The sequence below is a fragment of the Triplophysa rosa genome, linkage group LG1, assembly GCF_024868665.1.
Source record: "Triplophysa rosa linkage group LG1, Trosa_1v2, whole genome shotgun sequence".
NCBI classification, from domain to species: Eukaryota; Metazoa; Chordata; class Actinopteri; order Cypriniformes; family Nemacheilidae; genus Triplophysa; species Triplophysa rosa.
In genome coordinates, this window is record NC_079890.1 from 402,057 (window position 1) to 428,304 (window position 26,248).

Sequence of the window (26,248 nt, forward strand, 5' to 3'; positions counted from 1 at the left end):
TTTCTGCTGAAATTGGGTTTAAGTTTAAAATAAAATTGAATAAAAAAAAAAAAAAGAAAGAAAGAAAGAAATAAAGAAATAAAAAGAAAGATGACAGCGTCAGAGCTCAAACTATAACCATCGGCTTTCATTCCGTGCGCTTTACGGCCAGGACCAAGTGCTGGATATTTAAACACATGCATTATATACACCGTGAGTTTAATAAAGCAGTAAAATCATATTCACACAAACTCATATTACTTCACATCATATCCGAGATAAAAATCATCAAATCTATCAATCACATTAACAAAAAATGTGTCAAACACTCAAATTCTAATGATGAATTTTAATATACACCATATAACTCATATAAACATGTTCAAATACTACTATACAGTCACGTATACCATCTCTCGTATACAGTCACACACATTTATATACGCCCATAAACATATAGAATTTGACATACAGTATGTGCTCATTTTACTAACTCGACATGTTCTGTCGATATATAAAAAAATGGCAAAAGATTTGTCATTCATGTGTGAAATCTCTCATATGTGCTCAAACACACACTCATACACTGTCATGAACACACATGTACTGTAAAATACTGTAACAAAATCACACACTACCTAAACATTCTTATACTGTCAATCAAACAGTATTCATATACACTCATAAACACACCCCTGAACATTTATATACTGTCAAAAACACTTATATACCGTGTATCATACACTCCTAAACATGCATGCCTAACGAAAATGAAGCATAGTTTGACAAGTAACCACACGCACCACAGGAACAATAGTTTTATCATGATCCCGGTTTATTAAACTGTGGTAATACAAACAGAAATCAATCCAGCCAAAACTACGGCCACCACACTTTTACTATAATCAAACCACGGTTAATATAGTCACGGTTAAAATATAGACACACTCGCGGAGTGTTTTATCGACTCGTGTAGTGTCAAACACTTGTTCTGACGTGATCTCTGAATGATAAATGTCTTCTTACCTGCTCATCATCATCGTTTTCATCATCGTCACGAGCTGCGAGTTCACTTCTGAGACTTTATTATTAACATCCAGTGATAATCCAAACGCGCTCGAGCGTTTCTCCTCAGCGTCTCGTTCTCTTCTCACTGAACACACATGATCTCCTGTACGAGCTGTGGACGCGTGCGACGCGCGGATCGTCGCCGAGCGCGGGGGAAGACGCGGAGAGAGAGAGAGCGCGTGCCGTCCGGGAGGCGCGTGCGGCCGGGACTGCGCGCTCGGGCTCGAGCAGCACCGGAGAGGCGCGGGGAGAGCGGTGACGTCACCCGAGTCCCGGTTAAAGACACATGGACCTCGAGGAACACTGTGGGGTGAGTGGCATAGAGTCAAACCACAGAATTACGGAGTTGGCCGCCTTTAACGGCTGTCTCGCGCGACCCCAGCGCTCCTTGTCGATATTTTAGTGCTCGCTCACAAACTAAACACTTTTCAAACATTACACCGTAGTTTGTTTGGTGATGTACGCGTCGGAAAAGTGAAAGCGATGAGAGCAATGGTCGTGTTTGACCATAATAAGCTCTTGAGAGGGCTCGTGTTGCTCACGTGCTCCGACGGATTTATCAAACTTTCAAAGGTTCAACTGTAATATAGAGAAATTAAAGTCACTCAAACTTCATCTTTGTTTTCCCCAAATAGTAATAGTGACATGGTAAAAGTAAACCAACTTACTCTTGCCCACCTTTTAAATTTCAGAACAGTATGTGATTAAGAACTATATTAGCAGCTCTTCAACAAGCCTCCATAGGGGCAGACTAAAACATTTAACGCGAAAAACGCTTAACGTAACTTAAAGACGACCAGTGAAAACAAAAATTCTGTCAAACCTTCCTTGTAATAAGGAATATGTTTAACGTGAAAGTTTGCATGTTGCGTTTCTACTCAGGGCTCAAAAGTTTGCCTATTCAAAGAATGCCTTATTTATAAGTTGTGTAGTTAATTTCTTCGTTTAATATCACTTCTTGGTGCATTAAGCCACGTTAAACTGTTTCCTTAGAATGGTCTTCTATGGGGGAGAAAACGCTTAACGTGAGATTATTCACTTTATCTGTAAAAGAAGGAGCTAGTTTTTATTACAATATAGGTTTGACAGAATTTTCACTGATCGCTTTGTACGTACGTTAAGCTACATTAAGCAACGTTAAACGTTTTAGAATGTCCCGTTGTGAGGGTCAAAATAAAATGATCCTCTTGTTTTGATTTTATTCAGGATTGGTGGTAAAATGACATCACCCTTATTACATGTCATTTACTGTGATTTTATGATGTTTTGTTGTTAATCAGTATTTATATATTAATCTTTGTTCATTTAAATAACAGTTGAATAAAACACCTATTATGTTATTAGTTAGCATTATATTTAATTAAATATAATACAATCATTTAAAAGTAGTTTACATTATTATTACGTTATCCTTTGAGGTAAAATAAGTTTAAATCAAGAACGATTTGAAATTCACTGCTTTTAGATTATTGAAGGCCAGCGTCATAGTAAGTGACTACCCAATACTTTACTGAGAGTTTATGAACTACTGGCTAGATTCTGCTTTAAGGCCAAATGGTGCAACCAAATAACATACAAAGTTAGTTACAAGCTAGCTCGTAGTTACTAGGCCTCTAGTGTGGATTTACGAAATACTTTGGGTTTTGTTGTTTAAAATAAGTCTCTGATCTTTCATTTGATATATTGTATGTTTCCAGCAAACACAGTACGTTCTGACCACGTCGCCAGTTCATCTTCATTTGGTCACCGTGACATTACTTTGTGACCACGTTCTGAGGATGTCTTGGCAACGTTCCATTTTTTAGAATTTTGGCTAACATACCAGAAACGTTGTAGCCACATCCTCAGATAATGTCTTGAATTAATCCCACGGGGAATGTCGTAGCGATGTGGTATACTGGTCTTCGGATAACCTGGACACCGGTCATTTTATTAATTAATCTAGGATTTCCTATTTATTGTGTTATAAAATGGAAAATGTATGATAAGAGCAAAATCTGATATATTGTCCAAACGAATGCTATTAATCCGACTTTTCACAGCTATTAAACTGGAGTTTAATAAGATACAACAATTTAAACTGTGTTTCTATTTATTTCATGCGCGTGTCTGATATGTACCTGTGCGTCTCCAGCACGCGCATTCTCTGTACTGCAAAGAGTCGCGTGCTCGAATCATTTAATCTTTAAAGTCCCCGTGAACCGGAGTTGCGATCGTTTTTACTTCCGTATTCTGGCACTTTTCCGAGTGAAAAGGAATTTCGAGGGAGAAAATTGGTGGGCGTGGCTTGCGTTTTTCACTGCAAATTGATTGGATGTGTAAAACAGCCGTTGCATTTTGAAATGAAGCTGGCAGCAGACTGACAGTTGAAGGGGAGGAGTTAACGGATGCTCCGCCCAAGCCGTCTAATTTACGTCATTTGATATGGATAATCATTTCAGGGCAGAAGTGCATTTTCAGATTTTAACCGAAGATTATGATGTTACATGTATTTTAAAAAGAGAATGACCCACATTTATAAGCTATTTACTATAAACGCAGCAAAATTTCATGAAAAATAAGATTTGTCATTTTTAATTTCACTGGGACTTTAATGGTCATTTGGTTTTACCTCACTGCATGGTGTATTAATTTAGTGGTTTATTTATATTCTTTCTTTACTCATACCTTACAGATGTGAGTGTAAATATATTTTTTTATGATTTTCAATCAATTTGGTGCATTTAAATTAATCTAAAAAACGGACATCCCGCTAAACATATGTGATAAGACAAGGATATGATGTTAAGCTTAAAGATAATGCTTATTCATCTCTGTCAATAAATACCTGCTTTAAATCCTTTATATTGTGTTGAAGTGTTTGGTTATTTATGTTATTTACTCATGTTATTAGATACCTACAGTATCTAAATAAAATGTCTGATGCTGATGTACAGTGCTGTGTTGTGTTTTATTCATCGTTACACTGTGTGTTATGCATATTTGAATAGACAATTACTCCAATTATGCATAAAATGGAATCTTTAACGCACAGATTAAATCACAAATTAATTTAATCCTCCATGTGAGGGATGATATGTTTAAATTAAATTAGAAAAGTGATGTTAACAACATGCCTGTTTGGTCACTGGGACGTACTCGTCACGTCCCAGAATCGTTATTTGGTACGTCGCTGCGACTAACATGGTCTGGTCCAGGTACGTCGTTAGGAGGTAATTGCCATGTCCTAGCAACGTCTAATGTTATGTCGCTGGGACGAATGTGGTCCGGTCCAGGTACGTCCTCACAACGTAACTGTGTTAACTGGGTTTATATATTCAAAGAATAACATATTCTGGGAGGCATTCAAATTTTGTTAAAATCAGAAAAAAATGATGGCGCTGGCTGGCAGCTTTAAAAAACGCTGGCAGGGAAAGAGTTAAAAGTGAGAAGCTATTAAAGTGACTGTGTCTTTAAGAGCAAATATTCAAGTGAACTGTCAGTCCTGCTGGAGGCCTGTTGGGTGCAGCAGAGATAATGTGTGCATTTATTCATTACAGCTTTATACCATCTGACCCACTTCAACAAAGATTTATAAATAAAAAGATCAAACTTCTGTTAAATAAATGTGTGTGTGTGTGTGTGTGTGTGTGCGTGCGTGCGTGCGTGCGTGCGTGCGTGTGTGTGTGTGTGTGATTGAAGATGTACAGATGAAGCTGTGGGCCGCAGGCAGTGAAGGTGTTCTGCTGAAACTCGTCCACACACACAATCTGTGCTGCTCATGGCTTCAGGGCAGCAGAAGTTCAGTGTGTTGTCGATGTTTTCACACGTTACCTGAACATCAAGTCTTATCACACGATACACATCACAATATATACGGCACAGTTTCATCCACTCGTAACGCCCATAACTGAAAACTCAACCAATCAGAATCAAGCACCAGAACGGACCGTTTCATAATTTCATTTTTGAGTGAACTATCCCTTTAAGACTTTATACAACTGACATATTGTCAGGTCTTCTGAAGATGGAGAACGCAACTGAATTTGATGTGAATCATCACTCACTAATAATCTCAACAAACTCTTTACCAATGAAGAGTGGAATACACTACAAGACTTTTAAAATCTGAACAGATAAAAAAATACTGGACATCATACACTTGCAGACTTTTTGAACGTTTGCATAGAAAACAATACATGATCAAATCTGAGCAAAAATCTCACAGTGTATTCCAGCCATTAGTCTCATCTGCAGCTCCAGGAATCTTAAGAAAGTGGATGCACGAATGAGACGTCCTGACATGTGAGCGTGTGGTGGTGTGAGACATCACAGTGAATCTGTGTTTCCGCGTAAGTGCTGCGCGGGTCACTCCAGTGATTCAGTGGGATATCACCCCATCAACTGTGATGTCTGGAGATCTCTCGCTCTCTCTCCTCTGACTGTAGTAGAAGCACAGACGTGACTGGATTTACAGTGGGATTTGAGGAGGACGCGCGAGGCTCTTTCTGAAGCTCGGGGCTAACAAAGCGTCGGCCGTCTGATGAATGAAAGCGGCCTGGAATCTATCAGACGCTGATATTATCTATCAGCCTCAGACTCTGTCATTCTGTGACTCTCAGAGGTCAATAAATGAGCCGTCTGTCGTGCTGATGGATGGAGGTCAGGCGTCCATACCAAAACTTGGCTTTGAGTCCAAGGAGAGAGGCTGCTGCGTTTGTTTTTATTTACAGCGATGTTTACCCGAGCAGGTGTTAAATCAACACCTGAGCAGGGAGATTTCTGCGGATTTGAATCGGTGGGGATTAATGTCATCCTGAAGGGAATGGATTGTGTGGACTCACGCTCGCACAACCCAAACAAGATGGAACCGACAAACGAACGTGCAGGAGGTCAGAGGAAACATCTCATCTCACCGTCCTGATTCTGAACGCAGTCAAGAGCAAAATATCCAACGATACGTGTTAGTGGCTCCTGCTTCATTCAGAAATTCTGTCATCGTTGATTTTCTCTCTTTCTTCAGTGGCGCACAAAAGAAGATATTTTGAAAAATATGTCATGGTTTGTGTTCATACAATGGAAGTCACTGGCATTCAGTGTTGTTCGATTATCAACATTCTTCAAAATATCTTCTCATACATGTTTGAGTAAATGATGAGAGGATTAGTATTTTTTAGGCGTTGTCTGTAAAAGGCTTCGACAGCAGTATTGAGATGGGCTGTATTTCTGATTCTGGCCGCAGGATGTTTAGAGCAGCTCAAGGTTGATGTGCGGCCGTGAAGTATCGTCCCCGTGGGGAGACTAATAGCTCCAATAATGAAGAGTCGTTTGACTGCGTGATTCATTCAAACAGCCGAATCTTTATTGCTGTGTTTGTAAAGACAGGCTGTATATCACAGCGGCCTTCCAGAGAACTCCAGAGAGAAGTTCACACGCAGAAGAGCTGGAGCTTTAGGCCATTGTTTAAACAGCACGCGTGTCGGGATCTAGATCTAAGCTTCGTGATGATATCTCATGAGTCTTCGTTAGATGAACTGAACATGTTGAATCTCAGCAGGATGAGAGACATGTCTGTGCTCGCGACGGCCGGCTTGTTGCCTTCCAGCTCTCAGCTCAAGACTGAAGTGACAGGAGACTCATGTACGGTCCGCAGCGCTGGATCAAATGTGCTTTCTCCCGCTTTACATCCTACACTCACATTCATTCTGTCCAATGTTGACGTTTAGTTAATATTGATGACTTCATGTGCAGTGTTCAAGTCTTACACTGGGTTCACACCAAACACAAATTAAGCGTTTTGCGCGAGTAAATTATACAAATCATACAAAGGCAATGCAAAGACGCGTATAGACGCGAACTCGGGTGGCGCGATTGTCACGAACGCACGTCAATCTCCTCTTCCGCGGAAGTTGAAAATATTTGTCACGCGAAGTAATAAAGAGTGTGGAACAGGATCGTTCGCGTTTGGTGTGAACACAGCATTACACTGGGTTCACATCAAAAGCAAATTAAGCGTTTTACGCGCGTAAGTTACATACAAAGGCGCGATCAATCTTATCTTCCGCGAAAGTTGAAAATATTTGTCAGCTCACGTCGCTCACGTGAAAATAACGAACTTTTCCCGCGAGTAATAAAGCGCGTGGAACACGATTGTTCGCATTAGGCTGTAAACGTTTATGAGTAAACAATGAAAGGTCCGAATGAGCAAACTTCCCATATCGACAAATAACTGGACAATAACAAATACATTAGCTCTAAATCTGTGCACGCGGCCGTTCGATTCCAGTTTTCTGAGAAGCAGAAAGATTTGATCTAATGTGAACAGAGGAGTTTGAAACAATAGCACAATAGAGATGTACGGACTTGTACGGACGTAAATCCTAAAACCCAACATACACAAATCCGGCCTGATATTAGTGTGATTAAATGAAACAAAAACTTATTTCCCGTGTGTAAAGAAAAGTGAAAGTAGACTGAAGAAAAGATTGTGACTGGAACAGATTTGCAAACAGCAGGAGAAGGAAAGTAAGTGTCAGATTCAGTCAAGCTTCAGTTCTTATCACGCATTGCATTCGGGTTTCTAATCACATCATCGGCCTTAGAAACGCTTTGTTCCAGCAGCGGAACCACAGCCAGGGTTGAGAAACACACTATACTGAGAACACAACCATAATGACCAATAACACTCATACACTGGACACAACCACCGCATGTCTGAATGTTTGAGTTACAAGTGTCATACGTGTAACGTGACTGTTTTATGTTTTAATGAACTCGTGAAGGAGATGAACACTTTTCCTGACCGTCCTCTGGATGCTCCAGCCATGGATGTGATTGATTGACAGCTGGCACAGTGACAGCAGCAGTCGTCGAGGAGACCGAATCTCCCTGCGTAACGAGACAGTCGCCTGTCGTCGTGGAGACAGAAACGCAGGAGAAAGAGACGGCCCGGCGCTGACAGGTTTCAGCGCTGCAATGACGGCCTCCATCCGACCCAAAGAGCAGAAAAGATGGAGAAATTGCAAATAATGCTGAAGAAGAAACCGAGAATCCCACTGACGTCAGCTGTTGATTGGCTGATGAAGAGTGGCCATTAGCGGCTGATTGGCTGTTAGATTATGATGGACACACCCTTCTGAAGTGACATCAGAACATCGTGACCATTCCAGAACATCACACTTGAATTCACTTCAACGATTGTGTGTGTGCGTGCGTTTGACTGACAGCATCTAAACAGAGAGAATGAAAGTGTGATGCAGCAGAACGTTGAAATAATGGCTTCAACTGATCTGAGAACCTGCACAAACACACTATTCTGTTTCTCATTGATCAGATCTATTGTGTCTCGCTTCTCTATTTTACAGTTGAGGGTTCTTGAATGAGAGGCTGTGACAATGTGTCCCTCAACACACAAAAAGAAAGAAAGTGAAAAAAACTTTCTGTATGTCCCCCCCATACACAGACAACAACAACATAGATGAAAACTGAGCGAGAGACTCCAACTGAACACGCCAACATGTGATGACATACTGAAACAGTGTTCAATCCCATAATGCACTGCAGTGTGAGAGAGGCCCCATCAGTGAGATACAGTAACTTGCAGTGTGTGTGTGTGTGTGTGTGTGTAATTAAACCCCCATAAATCGGGTGTATTGAGAAGGAAGCCAAACGCACAGAGAGCCAATCAGCCGACACCAAACAATCTACCTGATTTCTGCCCCGTAAACGCAGCGGCAGCCACTTTGAAATAAAAATCAATGAGAATCCAACAGGCAAACAATCTGACAATCAGGCTGGAATCATCATGAGATAAACGCAGCACTATTAGAGAGTCGCACATCTGAGCGTTTGAAGAAATGAACGCTGAAGGCCCGTCAGAAATCTGCTGAGGTGTAGAAAACATTTGAGAAGTGGGCCACATATTATAAACCTCATGAATGTGAGTCATGAATAATAATGACTCGCAGACATCACGTACGGTAGGGATTTACAGTAGACCCGAGCCATGCAGACTGAACACACTCTTTCAAACAATCTGCAATCATGAGTGAATTTCATTATTTCAAATCATTCCTGTTACCTGGTCAATCCATTGATCAGTGTTACAAAACCAACTTCAAACTAGAACTCGCCAATTTACACTTAATTAAGTCAAATCCAGTTGATGAAAAATAAATATTTCACTAAACAAATCTTGTGCACTTCACCGAGACGTGTGGGAACATTCTTCGCTGCAAAAGAGCAATAATTCAGTCCTGTTCACAATAATTCAGTCCTGTTGTACACTACAGATACATCAACTCACTGAAACAAGACATTTACCTGACAAACAAACCGATTTACATGTATTTTTCCTCTTTTGAAAGCACATCTTTATATCCTGAAACAAAAGTCACTTATGTACTTTCATCATCTTTAAAATAAGATACACTAATACGATTCTGGGACTTGTTTTGTGAAATCATATATTTTAAATTGTCTTCTCAATAAATTGTTACAATATTTGTCATTTTTCGTCTCAAATGATTGTGTTTTTTAGGATGTTTAGATATCTCAATAGTATCTGTGTAACAGAGTTGATGTCTGACTGTTGAATCATTTATATGTGATATTTTCAGTGTCTGTAGTTGCAAATTTCATCTAAAAACACAGAAACCAGAGAAGATTAGGGTTAGGTGTGTGAGTGCATGTGTGTGCGCTTGCGTTTGTTTGTTTGTGTGCGTGTGTGTGTGTGTGTGTGTGGGAAGGGTAAACCCTACGGTATGGGGACAAAATGTCCCCACAAAGATGGCAATATCCAAAACCCTTGTCCTTGTGGGGACATTTTTTGGTCCCCATGAGGAAACAAGCTTATAAATCATACAGAATGAACTTTTGTGAAAATGTAAAAGAGCAGACAGTTGTGTGTGATTGTTAGGGTTAGGGGAATATGAGATACAGTTTGTACAGTATAAAAACCAATGCGTCTATGGAATGTCCCCATAAAACATGGAAACACAACATGTGTGTGTGTGCGTGTGTGTGTGCGCGCGTGTGTGTGTGTGTGTGTGTGTGTGTTTGTCTGTGTGTGCGTGTGTGTGTGTGCGTGCGTGCGTGTGTGTGTCCGTGCGTGCATGCGTGTGTGTGCGTGTCCGGTGTGTGTGTGAGAGAGACCTCTGTGAGTGGCCGATGAGAGATGTTTTGATGTGATGGATTGTGATGCAGGTGTATTTGTTTGTGTGTCTTCTGCTCGGCGTTTGTATTAATGGCGTGCCAGCGTCTCAGTGTTCCCAGCATGCTTTGCTCCTGCTAACAGAGCTGATGAGAGAGGGGCGGGCATTTATCACTGTCAGTCACAGCTCAGCGACAGTTCTGATTGGATGGTCAAGATTTCGAGAGAACAAAAACTCAGCAAAATGATTTAACCATCGAGAAACAAGACGATGAGAGCGAGGCATTTCTGCTGTGAAGTGCCTACACCTGCACACTGTCAGCACAACACACACACACACACACACACACACACACAGTACGACGGTGTGTTACCTCTGATAGTCCTGCTGAAGCGTCTGAGGACTCTGAGCTACAACACAAGAGAAACACGTGTTAATGAATGTACACACACTGTGATAAGAGCTTGTAATGACAGAAATCAAGGCTTCTCTCTAAAGTTCATCAAGGCTGCATGCGGATGAAAGGTCAGACATTATTGGATTGTGTGATTCACGTAGAGAGAGAAACAGAGCCATCTCAATGATGCTAGGTCATAATAAAGGTTAGAAGAGCAGAACCTTTCTCTCAATGACCGCCTCACAGAATTCAATGGATCAATAGGCCAACAAATGGCACTGAGATCTGCAGAGCTTTTATTAGTTCAAGAGTTTGCTTCTCTCAATACCACGAGAAATAAAACAAGAGCTCCGACAGTAATAAAGAGTACAAATGAGGGTGACCAAAACCCACGTGTAAATGCGATTGTCCAGTTGAAATCAGTTCCATCAAACTCAACTCAACTGAATTCAGCGTCACACTGATGATTGACACTCCTATCAGCCAATGAAACAGGAGAACTTCTGCTGTGATCTTCAGTCTTTGTATATTACAAAGAAGCAGCTTACACACAGCGTTTGTGATTTTGAGAGATGTTCTTGTGTCCGCATCACTGTTGACAGCACCCCAATCAGCCAATCAGATTTCCCTTCACATCGGTTATACACAGGGTCAGATGCTTCAGTTATGGGTTAAGGGGTGGGTTTTTCTACATAATTCTTCTTCAAGTGTCAACAAACTCTGCAGGAGCATCTCTCACTTGAGCACGTACACAAATACACACCGACTGTCAACACGCACGTCATCTGCTCTTTTCCGACTGACAAACTTTGCATAATAACTACCCACAATTCATCTGTCTGTCTCTCTCTTTCTGTTTTTACAGCATGTGATTGGCCGCAGTATCGCTGTCGTCACGACTACAGAGAGCTCACATCCCCTGGGTGCTCATTAAACACCATAGACTGTTCTCTTACAGGATTCCTGCACACACACACACACACACACACTGGTGGTCCTGGTGCCCCTGAGGCTCTGAAACCAGTAAATCCATTAACTCACAAACAGTCAAATGAACCAGCTTCACTTCACTCTGAAAGCATCTCACGCACACACGCGCACAGACTGACAAAGTGTCAAGAGCAGTTTCAGCATCACATGGACACTCACATCTTCTCAGTCTGGGTTCAGGCTCTCTCTCCAGTCGTGTGGAAATGATCCAGCGTGAAAGCAGAAGTTTCAGATAGGCTGGAGGTGAGCGGGTATGTGTTCTCTCTCTCTCTCTTCTTTCACGTGCATCTCAGTGTTTGGTGGACACACGTGAAGGATGCTCGTATCTTGAGGTTCATGACAATCTGGATGTTTTATGTTAAAGGCCGCAGGTGACGTGTGTCATCGCGGACAGATAACAGCACACGACTCATTCATATGTTGATTTTACAGACTGCAGAGTGATTTAATAAACACTTTAAAACATTACTCTGTTTATTTGAGCGTCTCCACCTTCACGCATCATCACAGTCTCGACCAATGCTGTGAGATTAGGGCGGGACTATCTGCTGTTTGGACCAATGACAGACTGTTTAGAAAACGTGCAAATGTGTGTTGAATACTTGTATAAAAGAGGCTATCAGTTTCATCATATCTCTGAGTTTGACTTTATCCCGTTAGGTTTGTGGTGTTTCAGACAGACAGTCAAACCTGTTCGCTTCAGACGAATACACAGATCAAATATCTTTGCATTGTGGATAGTGATTTCTATACTGTATAAACTGTAGAAATAAGCCTCATTCACTTTCATCATGACTGGTACACATAGCGTGGCTTTCAACATCATTACGGGGACATTCAGTAAAATGTGTAAATCCTGTACAGAGAGAGAGAGAAGCGGTGGAGGGTGCTGGTGATTTACTCAGCTATAAAACTTTCGAGAGAGAGAGAGTTTATGCGGGCGAAAGCTCTTAACGTCTGATGAAGATGTTTCAGCGCTTGTTAAGAGAGAATAAAACCAAACGTCAGACATGACAGCACTGACCTTCTGCAGGTCAACGTGTGTGCGTGTGTGTGTGTGTGTGTGTGTGTGTGTGTGTGTGTGTGTGTGTGTGTGTGTGTGTCACTGTTCTAATGTGGGGACAAATGGAGATTACACCTGATGAATAAATAATCAGATGCTAATGAGACACACAGACGCTGATATCCGCAGGGAAACATGTGCGTGAAGTTATTCAGAATATTAATTACACCTCAACAACAACAACACAAAACTAATAACACAACAACCCGGCTGTTTACTGTTGTTTGATCCTTTCCAGATTAAGCTATGGACATATTTTCTTGAGCAGTATTTCTGTCCTGTTTCCTTTGTGATGTACTGAACCCTCCACAAATATTTCAATATATGATACATTACCCAAATTTGAATTGTTATTTGATTTTCCCTCACACTTAACCTATTTAATATTTGAAATCAAATATATTTTGAATATATTTTATATGTACATCTGATGCTCCAAAAAAAACCCTCACTGCATTCAAGTGAAGTGAAGTGAAAGTGAAAGTGAAAGTGACCTATTAGTCAGATATGGTGACCCATACCCGAAATGTGACCTCTGCATTTAACCCATCCAGAGAGTAGTGAACACACGCACAGCAAGTGGTGACCACACGTACACCCGGAGCAGTGGGCAGCTATCACTGCAGCGCCCGGGGAGCAAGTAGTATGCAAGAGCAAGTATGTGAAAATAATAACTTCCAAGACGCAAGGTTTAAAACTACAACCAGGATAAGTTTCAGAAGATGTTAAAGTTGCTTTGGGGTGAACGTGATCGTAGATCAGGGGTCTCTTGTCTTTAATAAAGCTTGTTTTATTCTGAAACCAGTGCAGGCACATCTCACTGCTCATGTTGTGCTGGCACACTGTACATCCGTCCCTGTAGAAAGCAATGCATTAGTGTTGTTTGTAAAGGAGCGAGCGGACTGCGTCTGCGTGTGACACCCGTGATGATGTGACGGCACAGATGCTGCTGTAAAACGCTCGCCTGATCTCCAGCGATGCACCATTCCAGAACATCTAACAGTGCTGAGAAACGGATGTGTCACACAGCTGTTAGATCCGCTCGCACTATTATCAGCAGATAAAGCAAATGAAAGAGTGCAGGAGGGAATTAGAGCGCAAGACCAGAGAAGCAGAGAGTCGGCCCCGGGCGGAGAACAAATGAGGATCCACCCGTGTGGAAGTTTTCCCGTAAAATATTCACCACAATGAAGCTGGGAAGACGCTCAAAGTGAGATGAAATCAAGTGTTAAGACACAGCTGAGATCAGAGGAGCCATCTGGAGTTATTTATAGGCTTTACATTCGTTTAGACTTTAATAAAGTACGGCCACAACATCTCCAAAGCTTCCCGGCGGATCAAAAGAGCCTCTCGGGGGGTTTGCAGCGGTTTATAATGAAGCGTGTTACGCTGTGACGCCGCTTTCAGCAATTACACGCCTTTACTTTAAACACCGAGCCATCGTTTAATTGCGGAATTTGATCGAGAAGAAAAGCGGCACGAGAATTAAAGTCAGGACGCCTGCTTTCTGTCAGACAGAAAATCACACCCGCTCCATCACTTCTGACCTACAAACATCACACGTACTGACTGACTTCATCTCTCTCTCTCATATGTTTAACCCTCATCCAAAAAAAAAAGAAGTTTATTCAAGTGTGCTATACTGTACTTCATTTAAACTTCAAATTAGAACGTTTACTTTCAATCTACTTCGTTATGTACTTCTCATAAGTAAAATTACTCTTTCAGAATACTTTCAAGTATTCTTGACTTGCTCTAAAGGCCATTGCACATTTTTGCGTCCGAAATTTCCGCACGTTAAAAAATAAATACGACCTCACGTTGTGGCAATCACATTTACACACTGCCTCCGATATTTTCGTCCGTCATAAAAAAATTCGGACCGGGTTCGATTGTCTGCATCATTTTGCATTTTGAGAGGCGTTTTGACAATTCAGAGACACCGTACAAGCGAGCGCCAAGTACGAAAAAACGCATACGAAAATTTCGGACTGTATGTGCATCCTTAACAGAAAGTATATTTGCACTCAATCTTTTGATGTGGATTTGCTCTATAAAAGTATGGTAAAGTATTCTAAGTGTACTACTCTAGTGTTTGCTCTTTTGATTGAGTGCAAAATAGTTTGACACACATGCTTGAGTTTACAAGTTCCGCTTTAGGGTGGAATAGCGGATAAAACTGATAAAACATTTACTTCAAATGTGCTTCAATTAGCTTACACTTAAAGGTATATTTTAAGTATACAACATTTACACCTAAATCGGAACATAATAGTATACTGAAAGTGCAAAAATAAGGTTTATTGTAAATACATGTATGTAATAAATAATGTCATAAACAGTGAACAAAGTGTGACGTTAAGTTTACATACAAACTTACAGGAATACTTAACTAGTAGTTTACTGAGAGTGTACTTCAAAGTATGTTTTCATGAACTCAAATGTGTGCTACACATATTGGACTAGTAAACTATAAGCATACCTATTCAGTTCATTAATTGCATACCCAAAATTGACTAGATGACACTTAAAAGTACACTTTTTGAAACTTAAAAAAATGAAGTCCAAAGTAGAATTGAAACACACTACTAGTACATTAGTACTTACAAACATGCTTGCAGTGCATTCCAAATGGGATATATCGCCATCCAAAGGGCACTTCGGAGTGAAAACAATCATGGCCGCCATATTGAAAGGACGTACCAAAACCAAGTGCCCATAACTGGCCAATTCAAAGGGCCCTTCAGAATGAGGGATTTCGAAGGCTACAACTGATGGACACTTCGCGCTCCCATGATTTTTTTGCCTTCTTATGGGCGCGGGATGAAGGGCACTTCAAGAAACAGTTGTTTGGTCCCCTACACCCTTCAACCCTTTGAAGCACTCACACCAAAGGGTGAACCCTTTGAAGGGCTTAGGGCATAGGGATGAGCCCTTCAAAATGGAACGCAGGGCCAAACTTTCCTTTTAGTGTACTTTAAATAAGACGAGGTTTGAGTACACTTGTATTATTGCAGCAGTATTGTCAGGTAAGATGTTATTCTGTGAAGAGTGTTTGTCTGAAGAATTACTGAAGGGTGGTCGGTCGGTCACGGGTTTATCCATTTACTGAATATTCAAAGAGTACGTCCTCCCACACGCTGTCTCCTCAGGAGGGGGCTCGCTTTAAAATGTGGTATTTATTCATGAAATTAAAGAGAGCGCAGTTATGTGAGACTGATACTGAAGGTGATTGCTTTCATTTGCATAAAGTACAGCGACACTCCCATTATTCCCATTAATAGTGCTGTTGTTTCTTCACATTCAAGATGGTTTGTTGTCTTGAATATCACAACACGCGTGTGGAAACAGAGAGGAGAGAGGAGTACGGCCGCTGTGTTTGGAGACAGAAGAGAGTTTGTGAACAAATCCACTTTCATTTAGGATTTACACATTTGTGTGTCAATGGTACAGCTGTCAGAAACAGATGCGGTGTTTCGTCTCAAGTGAGCAGAACACACACACACACTACGCAGTGTTGTCAAGCTAATGCTAATAGTGTTCACTCCCATAGCTTCACACACACAGAGAGAGAGAGGGGTCTGCGTGTTGTTGTGATGTAATGCTGTGTCATCATCACCGAGTGTCTGCAGTGATGTCATCTGACCAGATAAAGACGACTGTGCTTTGAATGTGTGGCTTGACTCTAGTTTAATAACTCGTCACTTCACAAGTCAAAGTTTCAAAGTCTCTTCCTCGATACTGATCTCTTGACCAATAGCTTCATGTGAAAGATCAGATTCAGACGTGACATGTGTTTGTGAAATATCACATGATGGTTGTAATGGTTTCTGTCATTCTTCATAATCATTGTGTGATGTGAGAGTCTTCAGAGAGCCCTGACACTGTTACCTCATTACACTCAAGAGCCTTCATGTATCACATCTAGAGATGAGAGGGTTGACTCTCGCTCGCTCCTGTCACAACTGATACAACACCAAACATTAACTGAGACAATTACACCCAGTTTGAGACAAAACTACGCTTAAATCGTCTATTCTCTCTGTTCTCAGAACTCTTCATTATTGATGGTCATGACTGACCTCAAACCAGTTCTCAGTGTGTTAATGAGCAATTCTCGTTCAAATGAGAAAACTGCATCAAACAGAAAGTTAATTTAAACAGGAAGCTGAGAAAACAGGAAATGAAAACGAATCCAAAGCGGATAGATACGGAACACTAAAGCTGCTTTTCAATTCGCATACTTCGACTATAAGCCCTATAAGTAGAGGTTGAGAGAGAGACAGGAGGTTGAGAGAGAGACAGGAGGTTGAGAGAGAGACAGGAGGGAGAGAGAGACAGGAGGTTGAGAGAAAGAGACAGGAGGTTGAGAGAGAGACAGGAGGTTGAGAGAGAGACAGGAGGTTGAGAGAGAGACAGGAGGTTGAGAGAGAGACAGGAGGGTCAGAGAGAGAGACAGGAGGTTGAGAGAGAGAGACAGGAGGTTGAGAGAGAGAGACAGGAGGTTGAGAGAGAGAGACAGGAGGTTGAGAGAGAGAGACAGGAGGTTGAGAGAGAGAGACAGGAGGTTGAGAGAGAGAGACAGGAGGTTGAGAGAGAGAGACAGGAGGTTGAGAGAGAGAGACAGGAGGTTGAGAGAGAGAGACAGGAGGTTGAGAGAGAGAGACAGGAGGTTGAGAGAGAGAGACAGGAGGTTGAGAGAGAGAGACAGGAGGTTGAGAGAGAGAGACAGGAGGTTGAGAGAGAGAGACAGGAGGTTGAGAGAGAGAGACAGGAGGTTGAGAGAGAGAGACAGGAGGTTGAGAGAGAGAGACAGGAGGTTGAGAGAGAGAGACAGGAGGTTGAGAGAGAGAGACAGGAGGTTGAGAGAGAGAGACAGGAGGTTGAGAGAGAGAGACAGGAGGTTGAGAGAGAGAGACAGGAGGTTGAGAGAGAGAGACAGGAGGTTGAGAGAGAGAGACAGGAGGTTGAGAGAGAGAGACAGGAGGTTGAGAGAGAGAGACAGGAGGTTGAGAGAGAGAGACAGGAGGTTGAGAGAGAGAGACAGGAGGTTGAGAGAGAGAGACAGGAGGTTGAGAGAGAGAGACAGGAGGTTGAGAGAGAGAGACAGGAGGTTGAGAGAGAGAGACAGGAGGTTGAGAGAGAGAGACAGGAGGTTGAGAGAGAGAGACAGGAGGTTGAGAGAGAGAGACAGGAGGTTGAGAGAGAGAGACAGGAGGTTGAGAGAGAGAGACAGGAGGTTGAGAGAGAGAGACAGGAGGTTGAGAGAGAGAGACAGGAGGTTGAGAGAGAGAGACAGGAGGTTGAGAGAGAGAGACAGGAGGTTGAGAGAGAGAGACAGGAGGTTGAGAGAGAGAGACAGGAGGTTGAGAGAGAGAGACAGGAGGTTGAGAGAGAGAGACAGGAGGTTGAGAGAGAGAGACAGGAGGTTGAGAGAGAGAGACAGGAGGTTGAGAGAGAGAGACAGGAGGTTGAGAGAGAGAGACAGGAGGTTGAGAGAGAGAGACAGGAGGTTGAGAGAGAGACAGGAGGTTGAGAGAGAGAGACAGGAGGTTGAGAGACAGAGACAGGAGGTTGTGAGACAGGTCTGTCTGTGTGAATGTGTCAGCAGCATCACCCACAATGAAATCTCCTCACACTGCCTGCTGTTAAATGATCTGCATTCCCTCATAACACTAATATGTATTATACTTGTCACAGAAAATGGAAAAACTATTACACGTGCACACACACACACACACACACCCACACACACAGAGCGTCAGGTCTAATGGTTCTCCTAGAGCTGCATATAAATGAGACTCCAGCACAAACTTCAACATTTCTCATTTTGGAAACAGAGCTATTTAACACAAAAATGTGTTCTGTAAAAGATAGCACAACACAGCGCTCCGCTTTTTTTCAGGGGATACACGCTGGATTTGCATTTAGTGGCGCACACACACACACATATTCCCTGAAGCACTTTTCCATTTCTGAAAGACGCGCACACACACACACACACACACACACACACACACACACACACACACACACACACACACACACAGAGAGCACTGCACAGAAACAGAACGTCAGAACGTTGAGTTGGGTCACACAGAAAGACGTCACTGTAGTGTTCTGGACACAGATGATCAGCGCATTGATCTACAGTAAACCATCAAAGGCCATTTCATTTCTGTATCTGGACTAAATCCATGTCCAGGACACCCGGCCGTTACCAGCACGTCCATAAGAGCCACAACACAAACAATGAGTGAATCGATTTCCTCTGACGTTCCTCCTGGAGTCTGTGTGAGTGAAGCCTTCAGGGGTGTTTTAGTGGAGAGTGAGCAGCTCCACACACCACAGAACGTCTGATGCTCAGCGAACCGTCGGCTGTTGCCAGACAATATCCCTCATATTTTCACCTCATGTAGAAAAGATCTGATGACTTTCATTATACAGCAGTGTTCATGGGGTCATTTTTATCCTCACACATGAAACTGTTCCCTGGTGATGTGGTTTTCCGGTGGTCTGATGAAACGCTTATGTGCTCGTACATCCAGAGGGAGCTTAAAGTCAGCCAATCAGATTAGACCTTGCCAGATCAACAAAGTGCTTGCCAGAGCTAAAGCGGGGCTTCATTTCAGCGCGGGATTGCTGGAATTTAAATCAGCTTTAATAATGCTGGAAATTCCAGCCTCGGTTGTATTGGCATTATTTCTGATCAAATAACGAAATAAAGCCACTGACGGGAACAAAAGGAAATCAAAACGCGAAATGTCTTAATTCTAGAATTGACTTCCACAGTCAGCGCTGCACCAGCATCACGTGAGCATCACGTGTCTCGCGCCGATGCGCAAATGACCAAAGTGAGCCAAAGAGCGTATTCACTGACTATACTGTACTACCTGTAGCCAAAGCACAATCTACTGGACGAAACTACAAGCTTAACATCAACCTGTACTATAGCATGGGCAAACGAACCATTCACATGATTAAACAACAGCACATAGAAATCAACCCGTACACACACTGACTGACTGCAGACCTGTCAGCCACAATCTCAGATGAAGAAATACACATCATTGTCTTACATTACTGCTGGCCTGCATGCAAAACTCCACATGTGGCCTTTCTATCAGGATGACGCTGATGAAGTCCTGCATGAGGCCATTCATGTCCAAACTGTCCAGTAAAATAAGTCTCAAATTAGTTTTGGCGCTCGTGACACTCGACCTTCATTAACAAATGCCTTGACGTCTATTGTGTTGTGTTGCCATTGTGGCTTACCTTTGACAGTGACGCCATTCATGTATTCAATAAATATTAGTGAATAGACAAATGAATCAAATTGATTTGAGTTCTTTTTTGATAAAACATTTTTCTTTATTTATTTTTGACACATTTTTCTTTCGCTCGACACCAGGGGGAGCTGCAGCACCCCTACTTCCCACGGCTATGTATGGAGATGTGGGCGGGTCTGACATTCTTAAGCATGTAATATGGAGATGTGGGTGGGGCATGTGTGATGTGGGCGGATTAGATGAGTATGGGCGGGGCATATACGGGCAGGTCATATGTGACCCTGGACAACAAAACCAGTCTTATGGGTCAATTTTTCGACATTGAGATTTTTACATCATCTGAAATCTGAATAATTAAGCTTTCTATTGATGTATGGGTTGTTAGGATAGGACAATATCTGGCGGAGATACAACCGTATAAAACTCTGGAATCTGAGGGTGCAAAAAATAAAATAATTGAGAAAATCACCTTTGAAGTTGTTAATCAGAGGCACTGTAGCAGACCATCCATTCCCAAAAATAAAGTTTTTATATATTTACGGTTTGAAATTTACAAAATATCCTAATGATTTTTGGCATAAAAGAAAAATCGATAATGTTGACCCACACAATGTTTTTTTGGCTTTTACTAAAAATGTTCCCGTGCTACTTAAGACTTTGTGATCCAGGGTCACATATGGTCTGTCAAGCAGGCATACGCAATGTGGGGCATGTGATGTGGGCGTGTCAGATGATATGTGAGGCATAAGAGGGCAGGTCAGATGGTCTGTGGGTTGGACATATGGAGATGTAGGTGGGTGGGTCTGATGCACTATGGGCGCATTATATGAAGATAGCCTTCCTGTAGCTCAGTGGTAAGAGCATGGGTCGTGGGTTGGATCCCAGGGGATTGCACATAGTCAGAAACAAATGTATAGGATAATGCAGTGCAAGTCGCTTTGGATACAAGCGTCTGCCAAATGCATAAATGTAAATGTAAATATGGGCGGGCCATGGAGATGTGGGTGGGTCAGATGGAATATAGTCGGGTCATTGTGGGAGGGTCAAATGGGAAGAGGGCGTGGCTTCTGGGTTTCACACTAGCGCTTATCTATGTCATCTATCTGTGTTTGCGGTCGAGTTATGAGCATGGTTGAGGACAAAAGCGTTCTGTCACAACCAACAGATCCGTCTGAGCTGAATGTGTGTCAGAAAAATGAGACGCTCTTCAGGAACAGCGTGAGGAAAGGAAGTGCAGGGAAGTTTGGATAATTGAATCAGAGCCCAGATGAGAGGGAGGAGTCTCGGGCGAGCAGAACGGCCCGACGCGACTCACTGCTCTGGGTAATGGTGTTTTCTTTTGCTGGGAAATGAAATATAAGGCCATTAAAGAAACAAACACAGAAGGATGTGTCAACAGATCCGTAGCGGATGTCGAGAGAACGGCGAGCCGTTTTTACAGATCGAGCGACGGAGACAAATCAGACAAGCATCTGTCAAAACGCTCAGAGGAACCGTCCTGAAAATGAGACGCCGCCGGCTGAAGAATCGCTCTCATGATACATAAAACAGGACTCTGTCTTTCTATACAACACTTATGACTCATGATGACCCTTCGCACGCACTGCACAAACTTCAACTAATTCATTTACTGATTGCTGGCCGTCCACTGAACATTGTGTGTGTTTCCTTCAGTTTCACAGCAACACAATAAACTCTGAAAGCTATTTATCAAGAGCTCATCTAACTGCAGTCTGTGTGTGTGCGTGTGAGAGGCTGAGTCCCAAATCGCATACTCAGAGGGTAGGTACTAAGGGTGTGCAAAGCAGCCGGTATTTGTATCTGTATCTGTATTTGTTGAGGGGGGGAAGTATTTGTATTTGTATTCGAGTAAAATTCAAAATAGGCATAAAAATCCATTTTTTTTGCGTTACACTTCTAATTTACGTTATAGTGTACGTAAGCAGAGCGAACATGAGAGCACCCGACTGCAGACGTCAATAATGCAGCGTAACGGAATAATCTCCCGATCAAACTCCGCTTCCCGAAAGTTATAAACTGCCTCCGGAACCCAGTTAAGGTACAAAAATCTATTCAACAAAAATAGTGATGCACGCAGTGAAGTCTTTTTTCGCTCAGNGTGTACCGGTGCTACGGTAGCATCGCGATGCTATAGCTTCAAAATACCCGCGATGCCTCTCTATTTTTTGAAACGGTAGTATCGTAGTGCCGTAGTTAATGTTGCATATGCGCATTAATATTTATTTGAACACTTACGTCTGCCTTTTTGCAGTGTTTATCTCCAAAATGAATGTGTGTTTTGAATGTCTAGGACGATCGAGTTAATGATTCAAATTGGCGATTTGAACGAGGTGGTTAAATGATTCACTAACTCAGTGGAATATTGACGCCACCTACTGGCCGTTTTAGTTCTGCATTTAAAGTAAGCCTAATATTTCCCTTTATAAAGACTGCTGTATCAATTAAATTTGTCCAACATTTGAATTAGTTCCTACGTGAAAAATGATCTAGTGTACTATTAGTATTTACTACTAAAACTCATAGATACTAGTGTTTTTGAGTCTTATCATAGTAAATATTTAAGTATACTACAGTATTTATAGTATTTACAAATGACTAAATGTAAATGTATTTGCTACAATTTATCCAATTACTATAGTTAATACAACAACATATTCTATTGCAAAGTATAATACAGTTTATTATAGTAAATACAAAATGTTTAATTTAAATCTGTGTTTTTTGTATAGATTTGAATTATATGGCACAGCAACTAACTCTGTAGCTACTTGTATCAGATACTCATTAACTATCTAAGCTGTTTATGCGTGACCGCAGGTGATCCAAACCTACAGGGGTAGGGTACTTAGAGGGTGTAAAGCAGCCGGTATTTGTATCTGTATCTGTATTTGTTGAGGGGGGGAAGTATTTGTATTTGTATTCGAGTAAAATTCAAAATAGGCATAAAAATCCATTTTTTTTGCGTTACACTTCTAATTTACGTTATAGTGTACGTAAGCAGAGCGAACATGAGAGCACCCGACTGCAGACGTCAATAATGCAGCGTAACGGAATAATCTCCCGATCAAACTCCGCTTCCCGAAAGTTATAAACTGCCTCCGGAACCCAGTTAAGGTACAAAAATCTATTCAACAAAAACAGTGATGCACGCAGTGAAGTCTTTTTTCGCTCAGCCGAGCTTCTCTGTTGCTGTGTGGAGCAGCCTGTGTCAGACACCTCTTTTAAACCCCCCCATCCCCCCCGACTCCTGAATGTCACTCACTCATCCGGGCATGCACTGCGGTCTCGTGAAAAAACGCAGCTTTTTGATATAAAGGTTTTCTTGTTCCCGAATACAAATATTTTTTTAAGTATTTGTTCGAAATAAGTATTCGTAAAAAACACGCTATTTGTGCCTTTCCGAATACCGTATTCGGGTTCGGCTCCATCCCTAGTAGGTACGTACTCAACGGGGCTAAATGGGTAATCGAGAAGTGGATTGTAAAAGTCATTTTGTTCTCAAAGAGAAACAGTGTTTCATGCTTTTATGTTTTGTACAAGATTGAGACCATTGTTTGATGTTTTACAAACACTTGTTTGTTGTTTTGGTGAAATCTTTTCAATCGAGGTTTTTATTTCTGGATTTAAATACATTCGAAATCGAGGTAACAAATGCCAATTGTTAATTTTTTTACTGGGACAAGCAAAAAGAGCAATTTACCTGAATAGAAAGAACAAAGTTGAAAATAATTCTGTTGTTGATTTAACGTTGTTGTTTAAAATCATAGTAAAGTCTAGAATTTTAATTGATTTTAGATATTATAAAGCAAGGAATGATCTTTAGGCTTTTTGTTTTATATGGTGTGTAAAAAAATGCTCTATATGAAATTTTTGAAGATGAATTAGTTTTCGGTGTCCATTGATAATTGAATTGTTATTGAAATGGGTTTGTAAAATTTCAAAAATATCTCCCCTCTCTCTCTCTGGACGTGTTTTAAAGTCACTTTAATAAAATAATGATGGTAAGACAAACATTCTATTGAGCAGTGTTGCAAGCGTGTGATTGTGTCAGGCCGTCAATAGAGACGTCATTTATTTAATATATGTTTCTGTTCTTACTGTGAAAGACTCATCAGTGCACATTATTCCTCGATAATAACCCACCGCAGCTCTGAGATGACTGCACAGGTGGAGAAATATCATATTCATCACAGAGTCTGGTGAAACACACCCTGATAGCACACATACATCTGGTTTACGTCTATTTGACGTCTGCATTTACATCTGCAAGACATCTACAATACATAGTTTGCTCATCTGCAATACGTCTCGGAGATGTCTGCTGTCAGACGTCATATAGACATCTAGAAGATGTCTGTAAGATGTTTATGATTTAGAATGGATGTACAACAGCTCTTTCTAAGATGTTTAGCAGATGTTTTTAAGCAGCAGATCTCCAGATCTTTAGCAGACGTATTACAAACGTTCAGACGTCTCCGAGACGTATTGCAGATGAGCAAACTATGTATTGCAGATGTCTTACAGATGTAAATGCAGACGTCAAATAGACGTAAACCAGATGGATTGTGCTATCTGGGCACACACTTTCAAGCCCAGTGTGCTCTACAGTGATTTTACTAGAGTACAGCGGAGCTCTGCTCTACACACAACACAGTGTAAAGAGAATTAAACACATTGAGAAGAGTGATATGATAAATGATGTGATTTATCACCTTCAGCTGTCAACATGAACACTTCCTACTGTATGAGATCAACACACAAATGTCGAACACGGATCATCAGACGTCTAGAACTCCCGTCTGTGTGTGCATGGATATGTGGGAAGGGTAAACCCTACGGTATGGGGACAAAATGTCCCCACAATGATGGCAATATCCAAAATCCTTGTCCTTGTGGGGACATTTATTGGTCCCTATGAGGAAACGAGCTTATAAATCATACAGAATGAACTTTTGTGAAAATGTAAAAGAGCAGACAGTTGTGTGTGATTGTTAGGGGTAGGGAATATGATATACAGTTTGTACAGTATAAAAACCATTGTGTCTATGGAATGTCCCCATAAACCATGGAAACCCAACATGTGTGTGCATGTGTATGTGCGTGTGCACGTTCTCTCTATTTTTTCTCTGAAAAATAAACATAATTCAAAGAGGGAAACAAGATGATTTTTCTACCTCATTGGCAGATATTTGTACTGTCACTTAATTTTTTTGTTAACATTTAATATTTCAAGTCATTTTTATTTCTTAATGTACATTAAGAATGTTTCGATATTTGTATTAAAGCAAGAAATTCATTTTTTGCAGTGCTGTTTTGAATGCGGTCAGCCATAAAGAAAAACCCAAACAGAGAAGAATTCACCAAACGATTACCGACATTAATTGAGAGAGAAAGAGAGTCGAAGCTAAATCATATTACAGTTTGTTTTTCAATTGCTAACATTTTAGCAAAACTCTAAACACGATTAGCACAACATCCGTCTGTTGTGACCACACCATTAACACAATGTATGTTGTTTCACACAATATTCAGTCAATTAACACATTTCTAAAATGCTTCAATTTTCTTTCCACACAAGCTTACCCCACACCAAAATCACAGATCATTCTAAGAGCTAATGTTCCAAACCCTGAATACAATACAAAACCTCGTCTTCTGCAACAACAGCAGCTTCCAGCAAAAGAGCTGATAAGACCTTTATAATGAGTGATAAATGAAGAACAACTGATTCAATCTCAATCTGAGACGTTGAAGTCTTTTCATCATCTGAACGCTGAAGATCATTTAGATTTGAACTGAACTTTTTTCGGTCTGTTATTTTGTTGTATTTTTGCTATCTTTCAACCAAAGGGCATGCATTTTTATTCCCGACAGCAATTACAAATTACGGACACTGTAAAGCATCTTTTGGTATTTTTCTCTTCTTTGAGCTTTTGGAAAGTTTTCATGTGTTTTCATGGAGATATTGGACAAAGTGTGTTTTGGCAGCATGAAAGTAGATGTTTTCTCAGTTGGGTGTGTAAGTTACCAAAACCTAACATTACGTCATCTTGAACATAGCACCATATTGAAACATGTCATCAGTGAAATTACAATGTCAGCGAGAGTAATACAACACTCTCAATAATGATTTTTTGTGATAGTTGAACAGCATGTTCTCACAGATCTCTAATAGAAGGATGGTTAGATGAGGGATGGCTGCATGATCTACTGTAGACAAATGTACAAGCAATATCCACCTTTAGTTTACAGACAGAACATTCTGTTTGAACACAGATAACTGTTTCAATCAACCCCATCCATGGGGTAA

General features: G+C 41.3%; 1 protein-coding gene and 1 long non-coding RNA gene across 30 annotated transcripts in view; one reads left to right on the top strand and one right to left on the bottom strand.

Annotated features, from left to right (window-relative positions):
- ptprda (protein tyrosine phosphatase receptor type Da) overlaps positions 1-26,248 on the bottom strand; it is a 158,188-nt gene that overhangs the window by 118,278 nt on the left and 13,662 nt on the right. For all 26 annotated transcript variants that reach the window (XM_057344419.1, XM_057344236.1, XM_057344337.1 and 23 more), the window contains exon 2: positions 10,552-10,588. The gene's annotated coding sequence lies outside the window, so the exon portion shown is untranslated. The remainder of the gene's footprint in view (positions 1-10,551; positions 10,589-26,248) is intronic.
- Positions 1,006-26,248, top strand: part of LOC130560594 (uncharacterized) — a 37,054-nt gene continuing 11,811 nt past the window's right edge. For all 4 annotated transcript variants that reach the window (XR_008963717.1, XR_008963718.1, XR_008963720.1 and 1 more), the window contains exons 1-2: positions 1,006-1,357; positions 11,441-11,816. This is a non-coding gene — a long non-coding RNA (uncharacterized LOC130560594). The remainder of the gene's footprint in view (positions 1,358-11,440; positions 11,817-26,248) is intronic.